Here is a 10,806-nt window from a genome sequence, read left to right on the forward strand (position 1 = left end):
TTCATCCTCTAGTGCTCCCAGTGTCTGTAAGGAAATACCATCCACCCAGCTGCTCAAGCCGGAGAACTAAAAGTCCACTTGACTACTCCCTCTCTCTCTGTCTCTCTCTCTCTCTCTCTCTCTCACACACACACACACACACACACACACACACACTCCCATAAAAGATCAGTCACTAGCTTCCGTCATTTCCACCTCCTAGATCACTCACTCTCAAATCTGTCCACTCCTTTTTTCTTTTTTCTTTGTTTTTTTTTTTTTTTTTTTTTTTTTTTTTTTAGTTAAACAATCATTTTATTGCTTGAGTACACAGACAAATTTATGCAACCAGGGCAGAGGCTGTAGATGATTCATATTTCCAATTGGGAGGGAGGACTCGCTTGGTCTTATAATATCGAGCCAAACGGTGAATCCGGCTATCAGAATCAGACGGAATTTAGCATCCTTATCCTTTCTGTTCCTCTCAAGATGCTTTCGAACAGCAACTGCTTTCTTAATTAAATGGTAGAGATCTTCAGGAAGATCAGGAGCAAGTCCCTTAGACTTAAGAATTCTTAAAATTTTATTGCCTGTCACAAAACGTACTTGTGCAACACCATGTGAGTCTCTCAGGATTACACCGATCTGTGAAGGAGTCAGGCCCTTCTTAGCCAGTTTGTAAATCTGCTCTTTCACGTCGTCAGATGTCAACTTCAACCAAGTGGGGACGCTGCGTCGATAGGGTAAAGCCGACTGGGACAGGCCTTTCCCGGGAGCATGCCTGTGACCCATGATGGCGGCGGTCAGGCAACGAAAAGCTCTTTTTTTTTTTTTGAGGCGGAGTTTCTTTCTTGTTGCCCAGGCTGGAGTGCAATGGACAATCTTGGCTCACCACAACCTCCGCCTCCCAGGTTCAAGTGATTCTCCTGCCTCAGCCTCCTGAGTAGCTGGGATGACAGGCATGCACCACCATGCCCAGCTAATTTTTGTATTTTTGGTAGAGACGGGGTTTCTCCTTGTGGATAAAGCTGGTCTCGATCTCCCGACCTCAGGTGATCCGCCCACCTCAGCCTCCCAAAGTGCTGGGATTACAGGCGTGAGCCACCGCACCCGGCCAAATGTGTCCACTTCTTTTCATCCCTACTGCTGCCGCTGCAGTCCAAGCCATCATCATCTCTTGCCTGGACTTCTTTAACAGCTAACTTCTCTGGCCTCCTTGCATTCACTTTGGCCCTTCTTCATGCTATGGCTAGAATGTTCTTGTTCAAACACAAATAGGACCGTGCATGTTCTCAGTTTAAAGTCCTTCAGTGACTTCCCTTGGAATAGATTCCAAAATCTTTAATATAACACACAAGGTCGTGCATGATCTGGACCCTGCTATTTATTTTGCCTCAGTCTCATCTCATTTCCCTTTATTCTCTGTGCTCAACCACACTAATCTTTTCTCAATTCCTTGAACCTACTATGCTGTCTCTCACCTTTGGGACTTCATACTTTTTCTCTCTGCTCTATTCTATTGTTTGGCTAATTCATACTCATCCATCAGATCTCATATTAAATAGCATTTCCTCACGGCATCCTGCCCTAATCCTTCCAGATTAAATCAGCTCACCCTGTTATGTGTTTCCTTATACTTCTGAACTTCTGTTTGGCAGCACTTTGCTTGTGATTCTTGTAATTATTTAGTACAGTATCTGTTTGGTGTCTGTCTTTGACACTAGATTGCTAGCTCCAAGATGACAGACTGTGCCTATTTTATTCACCATTGTATCCACAGTTTTCAGCAGTGCCTGGCATGCAGTTAGATGCTTACTAAATATTTGCAGTCTTAGGACCCAGCGAGGGAAGACTTAAGTAGCACTGGACTTTGGCCACAGGCTAGAACTGTCTGTGACTACACACACCCCCCTGCTTCCCTAAGAAAACTTGTAAGAGTCAGGGGAAATGGAATTACTTTATGATTTCATGTACTGCCTATGGCAACATGATAACATATTCATTATAATTTTACTTATTAGAGTGAACAATTAAGAAAAAAATCCCTAGGGCTGGGCATGGTGGCTCACGCCTGTAATCCCAGCACTTTGGGTGGCCGAGGCAGGTGGATCACCTGAGGTCAGGGGTTTGAGACAAGCCTGGCCAACATGGAGAAACCCCGTCTCCAGTAAAAATACAAAAAAATTAGCCAGGCATGGTGGCATGTGCCTGTAATCCCAGCTGCTTGGGAAGCTGAGGCAGGAGAATGGCTTAAACCCGGAAGGTGGAGGTTGCAGTGAGCCGAGATAGTGCCACTGCACTCTGACCTGGGTGGCAGAGTGAGACTCCATCTCAAAACGAACAAACAACCTTAAATGTCCAACATTGGGGGAATGCCTTAATATATGTGGTTTTTTCAAAGTATTGTTTAATATAGTGAATCCTTAGGCTGGGGGCAGTGGCTCATGCCTATAATCCCAGCACTTTGGGAGGCTGAGGCAAGTGGATCACTTGAGGCCAAGAGTTCGAGACCAGCCTGGCCAACATGGCGAAACCCCATCTCTATAAAACATACAAAAATTCGCCAGGCATGGTGGTGCATGCCTGTAGTTCCAGCTACTTGGAAGGCTGGGGCATGAGAATCATTTAAACCCGGGAGATGGAGGTTGTAGTGAGCCAAGATAGCAGCACTGCACTCCAGCCTGGGTGAAAGAGCAAGACTCTGTCTCAATAATAATAATAATGTAGTGAATCCTTAATTTTCAAGTAATACATTGCATGGGGCCCTGATGCGTAAAATGCATTAAAATGAAGCCAGTCTAGTTGAATGGGGGATGGGACAGAACTTAATCTCTTGGGCCTCCCCAGCTTTTCCTTTCCCTTTCCTTTCCCCATGTTTCTGTCTTTCTTCCCCCCACACCTCGAAGGCTTTCCAATCCCTATCTCTGTTCTGTCTTTTAAAGCCAGGGTATCATTTCTATCCTAAGTTTCCATGAGGTACTGCAAACACTTTGTTGTGTTGTTGCTGTTAAACTGGCTCAAGCTGGTTTTCTGTTACTTGTAATTTTATTTTGTTTTGTCTTGTTTTTGAGACAGGGTCTCACTCTGTCACCCAGGCTGGAGTGCAGTGGCATGATCTTGGCTTACTGCACTTCAACCTCCACCTCCCAGGTTCAAGCAATTCCCCTCCCACCTCAGCCTCCCGAGTAGCTGGGACTACAGGTGTGTGCCACCATGCCTGGCTAATTTTTTGTATCTTTTGGTAGAGACAGGGTTTCACCTTGCTGGCCAGGCTGGTCTCGAACTCCTGACCTCAAGTGATCTGCCAGCCTCAGCCTCCCAATGTGCTGGGATTACAGGCATGAGCCACCACACCCAGCTTGTTACTTATAATTTTTTAAAAAACCTCAAATAATACTGTTGCAGCTTATGATTCAGTTATGTAATAGAAAGAGCACTGGCTCTGGACTCAGAAAACTCTGGTTTCAAATCTAGGTCCTGATTTTGAACAAGTTAATCATTTTCAACTTCAGTTTTCTAATCTGCAAAGGGGATAATCCTAGCTTTCACCATTAAAAGACAACAACACTAATATGTTAAAAGACCCATTATTGAGCAAGCTCTCAAGAAATGTTAAATAAGTAAGATTAAAGTCTTATTCAGAACCTCCCCTACCCCTCCAACTTGAAGGAATGAATAACTGAATTCAGTGCAGCCAAAATTAGCAAGGCTGCCATCTTGTGGTGACTCACTGGCACATTGTCCAATGTCATTGAGCGGAGTTGAAGCAAGATGTTCTAGAAACTAAAGCTACATAAAAGGATAGCAGACATACCAGAGAGGCATCGGAATAAAGGTAATAACTAAGACTGGACTTTTAGGAACTGGCATACGCAGCAGAGAAGTCAGGGAAAGTGACAGAAAGAAGTGGCTGATGAAGGAGAAGCAAATAAATATATAATCGTGCAGTGTATCGCTCCAGCCAGAGTTGACTTCCATACTGGAGTTGATAATTAACATGATCTTACTTCTGTTTTTTTGAGATGGGGTCTCGCTATGTCACCCAGGTTGGGGTGCAGTAGTGTGATCTCGGCTCACTGCAACCTCTGCCTCCTGGGTTCAAGAGATTCTCCTGCCTCAGCCTCCCAAGTAGCTGGGATTACAGGCATGTGCTACTATGCCCAGCTAATTTTTGTATTTTTAGTAGAGATGGGGTTTTGCCATGTTGGCCTGGCTGGTCTCAAACTCCGGGCCTCAGGCGATCCACCCACCTTGGCCTCCCAAAGTGCTAGGTTTACAGGAGTGAGCCACCTCTCCCAGCCAGATCTTACTTCTTTTTTCAAGACTTCAGAAGCTATTAACAAATCCAGCCGAAACCATAATCCTTTTAATATCATTGCCCCCATGCCACAGCTCAACAGTGCCCCTTCTGGAGGATCTAGGGGAAAATGTGGCCTTGGTCACATCACTGTGACCTCCGCTTTCATTGTAATATTACTTCTTCTGAGCTTCGTCTGACTTCTGAGCTTCTTGACTCTGATTTTTCTGTTTCCCTCTTTCCCTTATAAGGATCCATATGATCACATTGGGCCTACCTGGATAATCTAGGATAATCTCCTCATCTCAAGATTCTTAATTTAACTACATTTGCAAAGTCCCCTTTCCCATTTATGGTAAGATAGTCACAGGTCCCAAAGATTAGGATGTGCACATCTTTGGAGCACCATAGTTCTGCATACCACAGTGCATTTTTCTCAACTCTACATTCAGTGACATAACCTTGGTAGCTTACAATTGATTGTAGTGAGAGTATTTACACCACAAAAATTGCCAATTGCTACAAATCAGGGCTATCTCCCATGGACAGCCTGATGTTAAACTTAACCTGCACCGGTTATGATGGTTAGCTCAGGTAAATGGGTCTATTTTCAAGGTAAAAGAGAAATGTCACTATAAAATAGCTTGTAGGATTATGCATATAACCCAGAGAATACTAGGGGTACCTCCTACTTCTTCTAAATCCAGTGCTAAAAATTAATGGAAAATTGTGAAAATATTATACAGGTTGGACCACCAAGGTCTCCAATCCCACAAGAAAGAGGGTTTGGTCACCTATAGGAAACTCAGTTATAGCCCCAAACAGAAGCTATATGATTAAGTTCTAGTCAATGAAATGTAAGTGAAATTAATATTTCCCATTTCTGGATCAGGACGTTTAGGACAGTGGCATGCCTTCTTCATGCCTCTTTCTCTTTCCATCTCTATGACCCTAGTGAACTGAGGTGCTGGCTGAAGACAGAGGATATAGAATGGGTAGTGGATATATGAAGTCAAAGATCACCAAGGCTTTGTGATCAGTTACAGAAAGTTTTTCGCCAAGCCAGTTAAATATCTACATGTTGTATCAATTTTTTTTCTCCTTTCATTTCCCTTTCTCCCACGAATATATATAGGGTGTGGCATGTTATAGTGGTTAACTTTAAAGTCCAGTCCACATGGTGGCACACGCCTGTAATTCCAGCTACTTGGGAGGCTGAGGCAGGAGAATCACTTGAACCCAGGAGGCGGAGGTTGCAGTGAGGTGAAGTCAAGCCATAGCACTCCAGCCGGGGCGACAGAGTGAGACACCATCTCAATAAATAAATAAATAAATAAATAAATAAAGTTCAGTCCATACAGACTATTGAGGTAGGATTATTATGAACTGGAGAAAGAATGAACATTATTCAGAGATCCTGGACTTGTTACTGGATGGTTACGGATGAGGATTTGAGATAATTTCTTTTTGGGGGGTACAAGGTGAGTATAGTGAGTACAATTTAGGTTATAAAGGGAGGGTTGTTTCAGTTTGGAGTTTTGTTTTGTTTTTTGAAGTGTAAGTAGAGAAAGAAGGGTTATTTCGATGTCAGGCAGTCACAAGGGTTTATTATAGTGGACACCTACCATTCTTATTGTACATTCAGAATCTGTAACCCCTTTGTATGTTTGGACAATATCCCAAACATAGACAGAGACAGAGAGAGAGAGAGAGAGAGACAGAGGGTGAGCATGCACCTTACGCTATCAAAGCTGGCAATGCTCACTGTCACTTTCCGCATGTAGCAGACTCAGCCAATTCCATTCTCTTTAATTTGGATTCCCTAACACAAGTAAGTTAGGGAAAGGAGAAAAGCTAACTTGGGTTTGTTAGTGAGTGGTTACTGCTATGGACAACTGGGCTAGGCCCGCTGGGGTCCCTCAAAAACACCGTGAAATGTGTCTCAGATGTGTTCCTCTCGGGCAAAAAAGCTGAAGTATTTGCTGTTAGATCTGGCTATGAGACAGGAAGCAGGGTATGCTTTGTGGGTTCCTTAGAAAACGTCAGCTTTCCCATTTCAAACGCTGCACGTTCCCCTTCCTCTTTCCTTGTCCCTTAAACATGATTTGATGGTGCTAGGGCTGCAACAGCCAACTTGCAACCACAAGGGTAAGGTGAAGTGAATCGCAGAAATATCAGCTCTGACATTACTAAGCCAGTAAAACTGCCTACCTTCATTTTTCTTGTATGTGAGAAAAACTGACTTTAAAAAAGTGACTACAGTCAAGTTTTCCGTTATCTGTGGGCAAAAGCATTCACATTCCTAACTGATTTATTTGGTCTCATTTACAGCCAAGGGCACAGGCCCAATTTTGCTTTTGTGGGTTTTTTTATTTAATTTTTTTTTTCCTTGGGATGAGGTCTCACTATGTTGCTTAGGCTGGTCTTGAACTCTTGGGCTCAAGTGTCCTACCACCCCAGCCTCCCAGAATGCTGGGAATACAGGCATGAGCCACGGCACCTGGCCTAACTTTGAGTCCAAAGGTCACAATACAGGTCAGGTGCAGTGGCTCATGCCTGTAATCCCAGCACTTTGGGAGGCCAAGGCAGGAGGATTGCTTGAGGCCGGGAGTTCCTGACCAGCCTGGGCAACATAGCAAGATTCCAGCTCTACAAAAAATACAAAAAGTAGCTGGGCATGGTGGCATGCGCCTGTAGTCCCAGGTACTCCTCTGGAGGGTGAGGTGGGAGGATCACTTGAATCCAGAAGTTCAAGGCTGCAGTGAGTTATGATTACACCACTGCACTCCAGCCTGGGTAACAGAGCAAGATTCTGTCTACTAAAAAAAAAAAAAAAAAAAAAAAAAAGGCCAGGTATGGTGGCTCACACCTGTAATCCCAGCACTTTGGGAGGCTGAGGCAGGCGGATCACAAGGTCAGGAGTTCGAGACCAGCCTGACCAACATGGTGAAACCCACTCTTCACTAAAAATACAAAAATTAGCCGGGCATGGTGGTGTGTGCCTATAATCCCAGCTACTCTGGAGGCTGAGGCAGGAGAATCGCTTGAACCTGGGAGGTGGAGGTTGCAGTGAGCTGAGATCATGCCACTGCACTCCAGTCTGGGTGACAGAGTGAGACTCTGTTTCAAAAAAAAAAAAAAAAGCAATATAAAGAAGCAGGGACTGTGGGAAAACTTTCTGGGGATGGGACAGTAGTAGTAGTTCTGGTGGCACTATCCAGTATGTTGACACTTTAGACCTTATTTTGCTTTCTGAAGGCCTTTGCCAGGGAAACAGACAAGAGATTCTCTATACTTAATAATAATTGTTACTACTTATTGAGTGTTTACTGTGAGCCAAGTGTTTTATTAGTTTTCTGTCCTAATTCCTACCAACCATTTAAGATGGGTATTAATATCTTCTCTGAGGTTAAATGAGGATAACTCCAAGATCACACAGTTGGCAGAGTTGGGATTCAGTTTCAGAGTGACCCCGAAGCCAGATCTTAATCATATTTCTATATTGCGGCTATTTCTTTTGCCAAATCCTAATTTTTGGGCCTGATCCCCTATCTGAGGCTGAAATCTGGGGCCATACCCTTGGAGGTGAAGAAAGATAGGGTCACACAGACTGTTGTCTGTCATTAGCCCATTTGGCAGGGGGATATAGGCTCTGCCCAAACGTAGACAGGCTCTGAGCCAGGTTGCACAGATGCAGGCAGTCCTCTGAGTCAGGCTGGGAAAGGCTCCAGATGAACCGCCAGACTTCTGTATCTGAAACCCTGAGAGATAAAGAGGAAACTTGGGTGGCTCCCTCAGAAACAAAGTGATTCTGCAGGTTCAGAATGTGCTGAAATCCAGGCCATAAGAAAGTGGCAATAATACATGAAGAGGGGGAATGTGTGAGAATCAATCAACTCTCTGCTGGCAATTCTTGCTTGTAAATTGATTAATTGAATTCCTTCTTCTCTTTCTCTTCCTAGGCTGGATTTTGAGGACTGAGGCTGAAAACCCCCAAACCCAGATCCAATCCTTTTTACACCTTCCATTTCCCCACATGCCAAGTCTGAGAGCCACCTTGGCCCCTCTCACCTTTTTCATTTAGTCAATTTTTACTAGAAATACTTATTATCAATTTTGTGCCAGACAAACAAGGACTTATTGGGAGGAAGCAACTTATAGGAGAGGAAGATATTAAAAGATAATTGCACAAATAATGAACGAGGATTGTAATACCTGCCAGGAAGGAAAAGCAGTATTGAATGAGAATGTATATATGGTGTCTTAATTCATTCCTGTTGCTATAACAAAATACCTAGACTGGGTAATTTATAAATAATACAAATTTCTTTCTTTCTTTTTTTTTTTTGAGACAGAGTCTTGCTGTGTCACCCAGGCTGGAATGCAGTGGCGTGATCTCAGCTCACTGCAACCTCCGCCTCCCGGGTTCAAACGATTCTCCTGCCTCCGCCTCCCAAATAGCTGGGACTACAGGTGCGTGCCACCATGCCCAGCTAATTTTTGTATTTTTTAGTAGAGACGGGGTTTCACCATATTGGCCGGGCTGGTCTTGATCTCTTGACCTCATTATCTGCCCGCCTCGGCCTCTCAAAATGCTGGGATTACAGGTGTGAGCCACTGCGCCCAGCCCTTCATGTGACGTATATTCTTAAACTATCTTCCAATCTCTTACTGGAGTTACAAATGCATGTATCTAGACTTCTTAAAAGACTGGACATTCCTTAGGGCAGGGGTTGTAACTTAAGTCATGTGTGCATTCTTTATAATGAAGCATTTTACAAAGTGGTTTCATATACATTACTGCTTCTGTTTCTCATTACAGCCCCATGAATATTCCCCATCTGATGAGGAAACTTTCTTCCTTCTCCTTCCTGCTTCCTCTTCTCTCTCCTCTTCCTCTAGAATGCATGTATGGTCTATGTTCCTTCTGTCTCTAATCCAGAAAGATTTAGAAGAACTAAATGCAGAGTCAAAGATTATGTCCAAATAAAGTTAGAGTTTGTGTGTGTGTGAGAGTGTTTTTAGTTAAATGTCAATATTTAAAATATACTATGACTTTTATACCATATGTTTTCATGTTGTCATGTTCTTTTAAACATGTTGGGAGCCATATAGTTAGGAAGAGGCCCAGTAACCCGTCCAAAGTAACTTGACCAAAGTCTGACCCCTAGTAGAGGGCCTATGCCAGCACTGGAACCCAGTGTCTTCAGATCCAGAGGCATTCACCGCCTCAAAACTGCCTCAAATGACTGCAGTATGGTCTATCACAGGGGCTAATTAAGCTCATGGGATTTAGAGTCAGATGTGTTTCCTTCAAAGTTTCAACAGTTACTTTCTGGCCTTGGCAAGTTATTCAGCTTCCTCATTTGAAAACCAGAGGGCATAATGGTACCTACCACCGAGAGTTGCTATTAGGAGTAAATGAAAATACGCTTGAAGAACTCAGCATGGGCCTGGCAAGTAGTCAGCGTGCAGTAAATGGTAGCTGTTATTATAAGAACTTTATTTGTTGAATGATTGACTCTGGCACATAACGCCTGCATTCAACTTGAAACACGGAGCTGCCACAGTCGTTCAGCTGAAGGGGCGGGAACTGTGGCACTCGCCAATTTTTTCTAGAAATAAATCTTTGTGGGAGGATAATGACCCGTTGGAGAGTGTGAGTCTTCAGGGAACAAAGATCGGATCTCCCGGCCCAAGGAGCACGGAAGCGAAGCCTCCCCTGCGCGCGGCAGCCACCGTGCGTAACCTCCCCTGAACCGAGTAGCAACCGCCTGAACCCACCCAGCCCAGGGCGAGGCTGCCTCAGAAGCCGGATTTCAGCAGAGTAGGTGCAGGATCTGCTTTAATTCTGCTCATCTTATTCTCGGGGACCGCACCCTGCGCGCCGGGAGGAAGGGCTCCAAAACCACAGGGCGGAGGCTTCCGCGCGGCCCCAGACCTGACCATCTATGGTCACAGAACACACCGACCAAACAGGAAGTGCGGTGAGAGCGGAAGGTTCCCTACCTTCCCAGCCCCGCGACTGCCAGCCGGGCTGGGGCTGACCCACCGCGCCCTCACTGACCCCCACGCCTTGCGCCCAGTCTCCGTAAGTCCTCCCACAACAATGTCCAGACTAATTGCCTTCCCATGTCACAAACGGGGAAACCGAGGTATGCACGCCCAGAGACAGGCGGAGCTTGGCCTCGATCCCCACCGAGAGCTGACGGCCGCCCGGATTCCCGCACTCAGAGAATCCTGGCCCCCCAGTCGTTCCAAGACCCTTTACGGACTGCAGCTTAAAGGAACCGGCCTCTGCCATTGAGACCAAACTGATAGAGGAACTGGTCACTCTTGTGTTCTTTCCAGAGAGGAGCTTAGCCAGGGACTTCTGCCCTTCCTGGGCCCTGGCCTCGGGGGCGATTCCGGGTAGGTAAAGCGGACGAGGGCTTGGCCTCTCTTGTGAGCCAGCCCTCCTCGCGTCGCTCCCGCCTTGGGGGCGGGGCTCTTTCCCAAGTGCCCTCTGTGCGAGCCGGGCCGCTCTCTCC

General features: G+C 45.3%; 1 pseudogene across 1 annotated transcript; it reads right to left on the reverse strand.

The window, feature by feature from the left end:
- Window positions 1-248: 248 nt before the first annotated feature.
- Window positions 249-800, reverse strand: LOC115837553 (annotated as a pseudogene). Its single transcript, XR_004032565.1, has one exon. The product of XR_004032565.1 is annotated as a 40S ribosomal protein S13 pseudogene (transcript).
- Window positions 801-10,806: the final 10,006 nt, after the last annotated feature.

The sequence above is a fragment of the Nomascus leucogenys genome, chromosome 12 (assembly GCF_006542625.1).
Source record: "Nomascus leucogenys isolate Asia chromosome 12, Asia_NLE_v1, whole genome shotgun sequence".
NCBI lineage: Eukaryota > Metazoa > Chordata > Mammalia > Primates > Hylobatidae > Nomascus > Nomascus leucogenys.